Source organism: Protopterus annectens, chromosome 4.part0 (assembly GCF_019279795.1).
Source record: "Protopterus annectens isolate FY-2018-M chromosome 4.part0, PAN1.0, whole genome shotgun sequence".
NCBI lineage: Eukaryota > Metazoa > Chordata > Ceratodontiformes > Protopteridae > Protopterus > Protopterus annectens.
In genome coordinates, this window is record NC_056733.1 from 514,844,327 (window position 1) to 514,858,525 (window position 14,199).

The 14,199-nt window shown below is 43.0% G+C and overlaps 1 protein-coding gene across 6 annotated transcripts in view; it reads left to right on the plus strand.

Annotated features, from left to right (window-relative positions):
• Positions 1-14,199, plus strand: part of AP1B1 (adaptor related protein complex 1 subunit beta 1) — a 1,110,789-nt gene that overhangs the window by 756,988 nt on the left and 339,602 nt on the right. The window lies entirely within an intron of this gene.

Genomic DNA, 14,199 nt, shown 5'->3' on the forward strand with positions numbered 1-14,199 from the left:
GAGACCAGCTATGTTATATGGGCTGGAGGCAGTGGCACTGACAAAAAGGCAGGAGTCAGAGCTTGACATGGCAGAGGTGAAGATGTTACGATTTGTACTGGGTGTGATGAGGATGGACAGGATTAGGAGTAAGTATATTAGAGGGTCAGCCCAGGTTGGAAGGTTTGGAGACAAAGCCAGAGAGGCAAGATTACGTTGGTTTGGACATGTGCTGAGGAGGGATGCAGAGTATATTGGGAAAAAGATGCTAAGGATGAAGATGCCAGGTAACAGGAAAAGAGGGAGGCCTAAGATAAGGTTTATGGCTGTGGTGAGAGAGGACATACAGGTGGTGGTGTGACACAGCAAGATGCAGAAGACAGGAAGAAATGGAAACAGTGGATCTGCTGTGGCGTTTGATAAGGAGATGGGTCCCTAGCACTGTACCTCTGTCCATGATTCTCCAGTATCTTAAGCTTTTTTGGGGGGGAAGTTTAGCTTAACACCTGCGTCAAAGTTCATCCCTCTGCCATCTGTGCATGTATACCCATGCATCTACCCTTGGCTAGCCTTTTGCCAGTACATCAGTTCCTTAGATGTTATATTTCAGATCACCACAGAAGGGAATTGCTCATCTCTGGAACCTTAATTATGGCCTTGAGAAACTTGATCAAGTTCCCTTTGAGCCTGCATATGCAGCACACTGACAATTTCTGACACACAAAACACTGCTGTACATAATTACAGCTATCATGTCATCTAGGAGAGTTTGGAGCTTCAAGTCTTGATGTGCAAAAAGCACACTGTATTATTTTACAGGACATGGATGAGCCTGAGAATAAATCCATCCTTCATGTCCCAGGTATTGAGAGGAATACTCACAAAGTCAGTCTATGCAGTTGACTGTTTTACCTCTAAGCCTGAAAATGGATGACCAAGAATTTCTTTGCTCCCAGGATGTCCATAGACAACTGTAGTAGTAATTGCACAGAACCAAGTGTAATAGAAAATCCATTCAGTTTGTTTTTTGTTGCCAAAAAAAAAGTGCACATTTGGTACTCCTCCCATAACCACAGTGACATTTCTTAAAGGGATCAACACTTGACCTGTCATAGAAACAACCTGTTTGGCATCTGTTCACATCTTTTCAAAATACTACAGTTATCTTTGATTCCTGGGGCTAGCAACAGCATTACTATAGGTCTTGCTACTATCCATTCACCCTTTTCAGGCCACTTTACTGTTATCCTGAAGCTAAGTCATCCCTATAGTCAAGATTACTGCAGCTGTGAATTAAAAGACCATAGTACAATTGTGTAAGGACTTACCGTAATACTAGGTATTTGAATAGATCATTGTTGAAGTTTAATCCCCCTCCCACTGTTCCCAGCGAGTCACATATCTTCCCCTGTTTAGGAGTATCCTACGCTGGGGGAGTGGTGTTCATACCCATAATTCTTCCCTTCCTCCTTTTTAACAACTTGGATCTGTTTAGGTAACTGATGTGGAGTTGCTTTTTTTCCGTTAGCCCTTCCTGAGACGATAGTGGCATTTTCTTATACATTCCCTAATCCCCTTGACTTTTCTTTTAGCTTGCCAAAAGATTCACTCTGTCACTGAAGAAAGTTGTAATGGGGCATAAGATGATTCTTCCTTGTATACTAGGAACATCCTAACATCCAAGCAGAAGGGCATTTGCCATACCAATAAGGAAGGGTTCTGAACTCTAGAAGTTGGACGACATATGGGAACTCTTGTCTGAAGTCCTGGCAATCAAGAATATTTGCAACAGTGATGTACTCAAACATCAAATATCATTGTAAATGTTTGCACAATGTACTTAGTCTTGAGACAAGCCTTTTTGAATATATGTACTTAGTTTTACTGTACTTTACTTGGAGGGTTTGATGTGTTATTGGAATTCATCCACTTCCTCTAGCCTCTGATGATGATAGTTTTGCCTGACTTACAGTGATGCTTTGCCAGTAAAAGCCTCTGAGAAGTTGACTGAGGAGGCTGTTTGGAATGTGGCTCTGAGCCGTTGAAACTTTGACTGTCATCAAGAGAGGCAGTATTCTAGTACTAACTCTACTTTTGAAGCACTTCCTGTTAAAAGTAATCATGCATGCTCTTCTCTGCATTCACTGTATTGGTGCTCCTTATTATTGGGACTTAACTGCAGAAAGCTAGGCATCTGACTTGACTTCCAGAGCTCCATTCCCTTTCCCCTCTAAGCTAGGTAGACATCCATCTCTTGGGACATCAGGATGTTCTGTTTAGAAAGCTGATTAACATGTTGAGGAAAATTTGATTTTAATCACGTACATTTTGTTAGTGACAATTGATTCTGTCTGGTTTACTAGGATTGGATATCCAGTAAGATACTTTAGGACATGTCCACCCCTAAAAAGGAAGGGAGATGCTCCTGACTAGAGACTCATTCTGCACAAAGACGACCATAGTTTTTTGCATTATCTGTTTAGGCCCAGGGCATAATATTCTGCATTGCAGGGTCTGTTTAGGTTTTATGCCAGAAAATCTTTGGAGATGGGAACATTCCCTGCAAAACTGTTAAGACTGGAAGAGACTAGAGACCTCGACTCAATATGGCTTTGACTGTAATCCCTGACAGCACCTCCTTAATGCTTTGTTGGATACAGAACTCCTATTCTGGAACAGTACTGGTGACATATTTAAAAGTGGAGGAAAGGAGTTATGCAGTAAGCAAAACAGCTTTTTCACTCCCCTTGCCTAGCATAACAGGAGTTACCATCTAGGCCCCACTGTACCTGGCAAGGAAAAAGTAGTAAAGACCAGAAGTAGAAGCTTTGTTGGTATTCAGAATCCTGTACCCAAGAGAGCAGCCCTGACTACATGGAACACTACCCCCTTTAAATCCTCACCCAACCTTGTGTCCTTCCCATCCCTCCCACGTCATCAATAGAAGGGTAACCCAGGTGCATAAAAAACGAATAAAGCATCTTAAATGACAAAAAGAATGCTCCAGGTAATATGTCAAGGTTACAAACTATAGATGTTCTTCATGTTTCACTGTTGCAGTCATCACCTGTGGGTTATCCTTGCTGTGGTAGCCCTTGGTCGGCCCGAATACCAGAGTCAACGTTTTTCTGTATCAGCTGCTGTTGCCTGTGGACTGACATCAGGGCTGTAAAGGAAGGCAGCCAACTCCATTACACCAGTCTTTCTTACCGTGGAGCCTGTAGCAGAAGCAGTTTGCGAGTGTGCCGGTCGGTCGCTACCAGAGTTCGAATTACACCTGAAAACATCTAAAGCTTAAGTACCCCATTGGGAATCCTTTTTTTTTGCACTAACCAATGTCCGAAAAAGTTAGCAGTTGTCTTGCCTGTGGAAATCAGATCCCACACCGAGACTTCCATTTATACTGCGTCACTTGTTTAGGCCCAGACCGGTCACTTGTTTAGGCCCAGACCACTATGTCCACCGTTGCTGGTTCTGTGCTCTCTTTAAAGCGAAAACCATTCGTCGTAGAGCACTTATTGTAAACAGGTATTTTTGCCTTCTGTCTTCGCATTCCGAAATGCCGTCTGTCAGCCAATAATCTGTAGACATACTGAAAAAACGTAGAGACAGACCACACAAGGCTCCAGAATTCAGTGAGACACTTTTGCAGCCCCTGATCCCCGATATGATGTCTATGCAGACCTCTAATGAGACCCTTTCGGCATCTGGTGTGCTGCAGAAGTCTTCATCTTCCAAGCCTTTGGTTGTCTCTACCTTGGTTGAGTCCGGAGCTGCGATGCAGGCACTGGCTTCTGAGGAGGCCTTTTGCATTACCGATTCTAGACAGAAAACGACATCTTTGCATCCAACTACCATTTCTCTCAGACTGATGGATGCTCTTAGGCCTAGAAGCCAGGCCACTCCTAGAAAATCTACCTCTAGCCACCATCTTACTCCTGCTCTACCACCCCAAGCCCAAATGCTTAAAATGGCAGAGGATCTTATCTCTATTATCAGAGGTAGTCAGGCCACAACTTCTAAAAGGGAAAGACACCCTTCTTCTGAAATAATGACAGAACTGGATTCTGAGGAATCTGATTATTCAGATTTTGAAGAGGAACAACCTCTGACTGCTTATGAGGATTCCAATGCAGTGGAATTTATCCCTTCTGCCTCCCCACCAGAAGACCTTTCCTTTGGGGAAACCCTTCACACCCACAGGGAACATTTCCACTGGGAATCTCAGGATTTCCCCCAGTCTAAGAAAAGACTTAAGAGAGTTTCTAGATCTGCATCAGCACAAACCCCTGGCCATTCCCCGTGTCTTAAAAGTGGTGGATGATATTTTCCATGAATCCAGCTTAGCCCATGATGCCCTCCCACCTGCTCCCAGTAAACTTGACAGGTATTATAGAGTACCGGAGTCTCAAAAATACCTGTACAGAAATCCTGCTGCAGACTAGGAGGTCACTACAACTCAGAGCTGGGATATATAAGCATCCTGTTTTTGGATTATTTTTACTGATTATTGTTTCTAGCAATTTATATATAGCACTTTTTATTGCCTGCTGCATAGTTTTTAGTGCATTTTATTGCTGTTAACTAATCTGCACGGGTAACTGATTTGTTTGCAGTTAAAAACATTCTGTAGAGTCTCTTTGTTCCTTTATCTGTTTAAAAACTTTCATTTTGTGGCTTTCTGTAGTGTTTACTGTCTGTAGGCTAATAGTTTTAGTATTGTCCTAGTGGCTTTCTGTAGTGTTTACTGTCTGTAGGCTAATAGTTTTAGTATTGTCCTAGTTCAGATGCCTGTTTGTTTCTACCGTGATTGTTCAAAGCACATGAACAGACCATCTTGAATTAGCAGAAGCCTTTCTTTACATTGGCTAGATTGTGTTAATTGGCTGCTGGCTAGTGGGGGCTGGTCAGACCTCTCAACCGTTCCGAATTACTCTGTTTATACCGAGTTTTGGGGTTCAAAAATGGGGTGCCACGATTCCTGAGTGGCACCACTTCATTTCCGATTTTTTTCAGAGCTTTTTTTTTTTTTTAAATCCCCCCGCCGCTTTTCAGCTGACGTCATCGTGTGCGCGATGACGTCAGCTCCATCAGACTATCTGAATTGAGCTCAAGGGCTCGCATATTTTGCCCAGGAAGAACGTTTAAATGGCTGCTAAAGAAAGTAATGATATGGTTTGGAAATGGAATGCGAGCGGGAACTTGGGACTGGTTTTTGAATGCCGGCTAGGGTACTGCAGAGCAACTGTGCTAGTTGAATTGGAGCATGGATAATGGATACTGCAGCAGAGGTATTTATGAACGGTTACGGTTGCAGACTGAGCTATTCCGAGTTGGACTGCGTGAAGTGTGCAGATTTGAGGTATTTGTGAATGGCTGTAGCAGAGGATAGTTTTTGAAGCGTGAGTATATCGCATATACTGTCTGCAGAGCTGTTCGGACTGCTTGAAGTGTGTGTTTACGTGCGTGCTGTCTGCTGTGATTTGCTTAGAGGCTGCTGTTGTCAGTTGTGAATGTATTATAAGCCCAAAGAAACTGCTTACAGTTGTGTATCGGCGATTCGGCGGGAGCAGACTTTACTTATTTAACTCAGGAAGGCAGGTTGTTTGTTTAAACAGTGCTTACTTTAACGGTCAGCAGGAGTGTGTTAATGGCCAGCTTCTTGTTTTCTGTTTGGCTTGCTTACTTTAAAGGCAAGATTGTGCATGCGGACATTCAACTTGTTAAAGTTACTTAAATATAAATGTAAAGAAAAAAACGGTGATGGATCATGTGATTTACTTACAGGTTGCAGTTGCCAGCTGTGAATGTATTATAAGCCTAAAGAAACTGCTTACAGTTGTGTATCGGCGATTAGGCAGGAGTAGACTTTATTTATTTAACACAGGCAGTCAGGCAGGTTATGTCTGTTTAAACAGCGCTTACTTTAATGGTCAGCAGCAATGTGTTAACAGCCAGCTTCTCATTTACTGTTTGCTTTGATTTCAGGAGTGTGAGTGTGTCATGTGGCCAATTTTTCATACGCTGTGCTTACTTTAATGGTAGGAACATGTTAACAGCCAGCTTTGCATTTACTGTTTGCTTACTTTAACACCAGGAGTGTGCAAAATTTGCTGTGTGCAACAGTTTATTTTCATTTAATGGCCGGCTGCTGCAGGCGGGAATCTGAGCTTTCATTTACTTATTCTTATTTATTGATTGTAGTTGTGTAATGTATCAACAGGAGCAGCTTACATTACAAGCCAGTTTCTCATTTACTTATTGTGGCCAGCTTTGCTGTGTGTGTGTGTGTGTGTGTGTGTGTGTGTGTGTGTGTGTGTGTGTGTGTGTGTGTGTGTGTGTGTGTGTGCACTAAGTAGACAGGGGTCATTATTGTTGGACTACATTAAGTATTTTGGAAAACAGAAAATAAAACTTTTCCTCTCTTTGTGCTTAGGATTTTATTTATTATCTATTTTATTGCCTGCATTCCAGTAATGTTGCTTACAAAGGGCAGGACACTGGTGAAGTCCATCACATATTATGACAAAAAGTAGGTCATGTGTCTGATAACTTGAATCAAATCCTCAGAACCTGCCTAAGAAAATCATGACTTTGAGTGCTAAAGGCTACATGGTGTAAATGCTTTTTCATTTAAAGAGGACAACCCCCCCAGTATTAAGATCTTAGATTCATGAGTATAAATTAAGAAAGAATAAGCCAATATTGCTTACAAATATTAAATGGTCAGAGATCATTCATGCTGCCTCAGTCTGTTACTTAAATGCACACAGCTCATTAATTTAAAGCAGTTTTCCCTTTTGTTAGATGCTACTGTGAAAGAAAGTTGCATACACATTACACATGCATGGTAATAAGTGCTTTTGCTAGAGCAGGCTGACTAATACACGGCACTGTTAAGATTAGCCTGTGACAAATAGTATTAGCCACCTTATTAGCTACATAAATACAATGATGTACCTTGCTGTGAAGAAAAATCAGTTTATCAGCTGGAGACTCTGTATGAGTGTCAGTTTTTGTTTCAGTAAAGGAGTGCTAATGATGACTGCATAAATACAAGATTCACATTAGTCAGGCTTGGAATATGGTTGTTGTTGTTCTTCTTTTGGCTTTTCCCGGTTAGGGGTCGCCACAGTGGAACTCTGGTCCTCTAATGATTGGCAGTAGATTTTTATGGTGCCGAGGTGCCAGCCCGATGCCCAACCTTCAATGAAGGCACACCCATTCATGCATGTCTTTTGAATGCCACTCGACCATGGGGAGGACATGCATACTCCACACAGAAGGTGCTCCAGCCAATAATCGAACAGGAGAGCTTCTTGCTGTGAGGGGACAACGCTATCGCTGCACCACTGCGGCTCTGTGAGGCTTGGAATATGGTGATATGGTGTTAATCTTCAGTACAGGGGAATGCATCACTGACTATGCAAACTCATGAGGGAGTTGTTTAAGTCTTGTCTTTTACATGCAGACAACATGTGCCAGATTCTTAATTATACACAATGATATCACTTATTCCAGTAACTCATCTAAAGCACACACTACTGTAGTGTACAATTCTTGAGAAGTGGCAGCCGAGGTAGAAATCTATTACTCAGTCATCTCTTTCAATAAACACAGCACCCCAGAGTGTTTTACTTCAGTATAAAGCAGCTTCTATTGGCACTTTTTTATTTTCTCTTCAGTACTGCACAGCTCATTGTGTTTGGATTTCTTGAGGTATCTCCCTTGGAATTGTGCCCGATCCCTTAGTGCAAGTACATGGCTGTTAGTTGATGACCAGCTGTAGATCAGCAGTGTGGCACAGATACATAAATAGGGGTCAAAGGCTAAAAACATGTGCAAAACAGAAGGCAGAGTTCATTGTCATTCCACTCTGATGTACCACTTGCTTTGCTGAGATAGACTGAACTGCCCTTTTTAGGCTTAATATGATAAGATTAACAGCAACAGAGATGAATTAACTGATCTGTGCTGGACTAGTGCACTGGTGCATTATCATAATTTTCTGGTTGTCTGTTCTTAGTTTGCGTTTAAAAGTTGGCACCCCACAATTCCATTGGAGTGGGCGGGATTACATAATTATGTATGCAAATTTTATGTTAATCAGCATACAGATTTGTACCTATTTTTCAGGGCCTTTGTCCAGATTTTTGGTGTTTCCAGGTTGAGAGGTATGGGGCTGGTTCTTTTGTCCTTTATAAAAAAAAAAAAAAAAAAAAGTTGTCTAAGGTTGTATCTTCTGGTATATAAGCCCTAACTTTGAGAGGATTTCTGCTATACACACTGAGCAGAGTGGAGGAGGGGTGTTGACTACTTTATCTGTTTAAAAACATACATTTTATGGCTTTCTGTAGTGTTTACTGTCTGTAGGCTAATAGCTTTCGTATTGGTCCCCACACTCCCTCCCTGTTTGTGTCTTGTTGTTGTACTTGGTGGCCTTGCAGTTGCCCGCCCCTACTGTAAATCTGATCTGGGACACTCCTCCCAGTCTAGTGTCATTAGCTCATTCTACCTAATACAGAGAGAACATCTGAGAAGGCCTTCTGTTTCTCCTTTTTCCCTTTCAAAAAAAAAAAAAATGTCTGAATCTCCTTGTGTTCTGACTGTGCTTCTCAAACATTTTGGAAATATAGATTATATTTTAGAGCATTTATTATATGCCTTAATATTGCTACAACTCAAGTGCTCTAGGTTGCACTGCATCTAAATTGTTTGTGTTTTAGCTGCTTTTCTGTATATATAGACTTCTCTGTATATGTAGTCTAGCTACTTATTCTGCTGTATTACTGCCTTTTAAATCGTTTTTCAGTTGGTCACTTTCCTTGCTTCATTTAAAATGTTTTAAATTGCTAATTTTGTAGAGTTTTAATTGCATTTACTGTTTAGGACTGCACACTCAAGTGTGTTAGCCTTTTCTGTGTTTATTTACTGTTTTATTGCATTGTTTAGCCTGTTTCAACAAAAAAATACTATCTTGTTTGCTCATTTCCCACCTTTCCTAGCCAATCCATATCCCAGGCTTTGCTTGTCTCAGGACTTTATTTTCTGTGTTCGAGCTATCCAGACCTTGCTGTGGTAGAAGGAAGTCCTACTGCTTACCAATGGGAGTGGTGAGCATTGTACTGCCTATCTAATGCTAGAGGAGTGGTTTCCAGCTCTGAAATTGTAATTTTGTTAGCCTTTTTGGGCTGATTTCTATCCTTTTCAACTTTCTGGCTTAAAAACGCGTGTGTTTGCACATTTTTCGCATCGTGCAGCACTGCGAGGCTACAGTTAAACTATTCCAAGTGCCAGAAAGTCTGCTCTTCAAAATTTCCCTTAGAACTAGCTGGTTTCCCAGTAGTAGCACTAAAATCTGAACCCCTGTGACTAGTACTTGCTCTGGAACCTGCTGGAAAGCACTAGGAAGCCTGAAACTGATACAAGCACTCAACTCTCCTTGTCAATATGGAGAAATTAATTGTAGGCACTACACAGCCTATAATTGCAAGGGTAAGGGAAAATAGCTCTTACACTTTACAAAAAAAGCACCTAAACAGGCATGTCCAAGGGTCAGCTTCCGGTGATTTCTCCTGTCCACATGGTGAATCTGGGCATACTGAGACAATGCGGTAACTGCGTCATGTACACAGACAATCCTCTCCTCCTACCACCCAACACTACAACCTGCGAGAGATGCACTTACATAGCCAAACTGGAAGCAAAGCTGTCTCCGGCTAAGATTGTGCTAAGACAGCCAAGAAGGTTAACACCTGCACTACACCTCTAGCAACTCATACCCTTCAAAACCCACACCATCAACACCCACACATACCAACACTGAATCCACATATGCGGAGGCACATTAACCTGCCCAAGCAACAAGGACCTCTGAAGCAGAAACACAAACAAACACCAATCACAACCAAAGTGACACAGAGCTCACAACACCAGTGTGCCACCCAACAACAGCCCCTAAGGCAAGACAATGTACCCAACACTTTAGTCATAGGTGACTCTATAGTCAGGCACACTGATGTCCCACTCACCAAGCTGAACAAGGAGAAAATTACAGTCAGCTGCCTTTCGGGTGCCAGGACCCCCCACATAACACATGCACTCAAGTCACTCCACAGTAAGTACAAATACAACTCTGTCATTGTCCATGCTGGAGTGAATGACTTGAGACGTACCTCCCTGGACTACATGAAAAGAGACGAGAGCTCTTGGATCATGTGGCCCAGGCAGGTATGACCCTAGCCCTGAGTAGCATCCTGCCTTCGCCCAGGGTGATACCACAGTATAAGGACAAAATGATTGACTTCAACAATTGGCAAAGCTTCTGGTGTCATTCAAAGGGGATCCAGTATTTGTCTGCCTGGGAAGACATGATCAACACACCACAATGCTTTGCCAGAGATGGTCTGCACCTGTTACCCCTGGGATTCAGGTTACTGGCTAAAGCACTTGCCATCCCTATAGTGCCTTTTTTAGGCAAGGTTCAAAGGATAAAATCACCACCGTAACTGATACAAGCATGCAAAATCTGAAGGTAATGCTGCTAGAAGTCTAAACCTCAAAATGCACTCTCTTGAGGCACTCCTAAAAATGGAGAACATCGATATCTGTGCAGTAACTAAGACCTGGATCAAGGCTCCAGAGAGCATCCCTGCAATACCAGGCTACAACTCTTACCACACTTTTCGGCCACAAAACCAAGACCGAAACACTAAAGGTGGAGGAGTTTCCATATTCACCAAGGATATTCACACCTCCAGGCTAGTTGCCCAACACAATGCATCTGAAATTCTCCTGGGGCAACTAACACTAGGTAAGACTGCAATCCAAATTGTAGCTTGCTACAGATCCCCCACCATGCTCCAAGATTCTTACTACACCGTTCTAAACATACTGGAAAATATTAAGATGCAACCAAACACCCTAATACTGGGTGATTTCAACTACCCTGCCATTAACTGGGAAAACTACTCGGGTACTAACTCCTTTTCCCAACGGTTCTTGGAATTCATAAATTCGAATGCCCTGGATCAACTAATCCATTGTCCCACCAGGGGCTCCAATATCCTAGACCTGGTCATTACCAACATGGGAGATAGATACTCCACACCAGTGGTCATCCCCTCATTGGTCAGGTCTGACCATAAGCAAATCACCCTTGACATCCACATCCCATCCCCACCCCTCAGTAAGGAAACCTCCTTAAAAAACTTTTCCAAAGCCAACTTCATGCTACTGAAGTCGGCTTTTCCAAAGCCAACTTCATGCTACTGAAGTCAGAAGTGACAAATTTCACGACACCCATGCAGACGGGATCTGAAAGTTCAACTGCAGAATCCTACACTAACGCACTGTATGAGCACATCCACTCGTGCAAGAATCGTGCCATCCCAAATAGAACCAAGATGCTCTTCTCAAAAAAAATGTAGCCAGTCTGGTGGTCCCCTGCTATAAACAAACTATACAACACAAGGAAGAAACTGTTGCAGAAAAGAGGAAAATCCCAGGATGCAAAAAACTCCCTCACCAGCCTCAGTAAGAAGCTGAGATCCCTCATAAAATCCTCAAAAGCTAGTTACGAAAATAAAATTGCCAAAGATTCCAAAGACAACCACAAGGCATTCTATAGTTATGTCAAGAATCTAAATGGCAATGCTCAGATCTGCTCTGAGCTACAACACAATGGCATTAAATATACTGATCCCAAGGATATTGCCAATATCCTGGCAGATCGATTTAGTGCCAACTTCACCCCCCTCTCACCCCTAAAGGGCCCATCTCAATACCAAAAGATTGCCAAATTCCGGTAATCACGGCCACACAGGTAGAAACCACACTCTCCAAAGCTAAGAATACAGCATCCATGGGACCAGATGACATCCCAGGCTGTGTACTACATGAACTACAAAATGAACTGGCACCCCACCTTAAGTGTCATGTTTAATCATAGCCTCACCTCAGGCTTTGTGCCCACTGAGTGGCGCACAGCTACAGTTATCCCATTCCACAATGTGGGATCCGCCTTGGATCCCAGGAACTACCGTCCCATCAGTCTGACAAGCCTGATCTGCAAGGGCATGGAATGCATTATCATGGAACTTATAATCAAAGACATTGGCAACCTTCAAACACTAGACCCCGCCCAGTTTGGGTTTGTGAATGGCCGATCTTGTCTCCTGAATCTGATTGACTTCTAATCAGTCTCCAGAGGTGTGGACGAGGGTAAGGCAGTCCACACAGCCTATCTGGACCTCGCCAAGGCCTTCGACACCATCCCCCACTCTGGAATCATAGATAAACTTACTAAGCTGGGCATAAATCCCTACGTCACTCGATGGGTTGCCAACTTGCTTACTGACAGAACCCAGACTGTAAAAGTAGCCGACTCCAAAATCCAGCTCCATACAAGTGACAAGTGGAGTACCTCAGGGTTCAGTCCTGGAACCACTCTTGTTTGGCATCTACTTCTCTGAAGTACAGGCCAACACTAAGGGACTCTGGCTAATAAAGTTCGCAGATGACTGCAAACTGGGAGCCATTATTGAATCCCCAAATGATGTGGATATTCTTCAAAAGGGCCTTACAGAAACAGATGCCTGGTGCCAGAGCCATGGGCTCAAGCTTAATGCCAAGAAATGTATAGTCATCCCCTTTGGAAAAAAACATCTACCCATGAATTACCACATAGGTGGCAGGACACTATACATCAAGAGTGTGATGAGAGACTTAGGGACACAGGTGGACAGTGGTCTCACTTTCGATAACCACATCGCCACAACAGTTAGGAAATCCTTCTATGTGGCACACCTCATTCATCCAGAAAAAAAGGAGGTCATTGTCCCACTGTACTCATCCCTCATTAGACCCATTATAGAGTATAATGCCCCATTTGGTATGTACCTCACAAGACATCTGCAACAGCTGGAAAGGTCACAGAAATACCTCACTAAAGGAATCACAGGCCTAAAGCAGATGCCATATGCTGACCGTCTAAAAAAAAAAACTCCAGCTATACTCTGTGGCATATCATCTACTCAGAGGCGATCTCTGCTTAACATACAAGGCCATGTCAAACCCTGAGCTGTTGGACATGCTCCACTTAAAGAAATCCCAATCCCTCAGAGCCATACACTCCAGGGATCTAAACCTTGTCATCACAATGAGCAAAACATGCTGGAGGGATAGATTCATGACCCAGAGACTCCCTATACTCTGGAATAGACTGCCCATACATGTCAAGCAGAGCGCCTCATTGGCCCTCTTCAAAAGGAACCTTGATGATTGGATGGGAGATAGAAAATTCACCCCGGGAATCATGTCAGTCGCCCTGCTAGACAGGGGTCCAGAGAAGTAAATATTGTGGGAAGAAATATCCAGGGAATTGTTATGGCTAGGCTTGCATAGGCCCTAGGGTCAATAGCCTAGTACCAACCTATGAACCTATTACACAGGGACCTAAAGGAGCTAAGGCTAGTTCTGCAAATAATCCTATTCCTTCTGACAAGGATTCTAGAGCTTTGGACAGATGGGGTAAAAAAGTATACACCTCTGCAACCTTAGTTATCGGAGCACTCAGCTGTCAGTTCCATATGTTAAAATATCAGCAACACACTGGAACTATTAAAGCAAAAGATTTCAACCTTTCCTGACTGTGTCAATTTGAAAGAGTTAGCAGATTTACTGCACTCTACTTGTCAAGTGGCCAAACAGTCTTTTTACACTGTGAATATGGAACCCTAGAAGCCACGAGCAGGGCAGCAGTGTCAGGATCTGTCATTAGGAGACATGCATGGTTGAAGGAACAACCTCTCCCTGATCATGTCAAGTTTAAATTAATTGATGCAACCTTGGATAAGGACCGCTTGTTTGGAGTAAAAGCAGAAGAGGTGCTTAAAAAGATGGAAGACAAAGCAAAATCTATGCAAACAGTAAAATATTTCTTTCAGGTTCAACCTCCAAGGTTCAGCAGGAATTTTCCCTCTAAGCACTGGTCCTTTCCTGCACCTAGCAGGCAGGCAAGGTAAGCCCCGCAGGGACAGACCATCCATGCCTCTGTCCCATGGACAACAGAGAAGCAAACAGTGGACCACCGCCGCCCCAAAGGCAGGGAGTTCTAAGCCATCCTTCTATGGCAAAAACTCTCAATGACTCCCTCTCTCCCCTCTGCCCTCCTTTCACTCACCAAAAGCTAGGAGGAAGGCTCTCCCTCTGCAAAGAAAA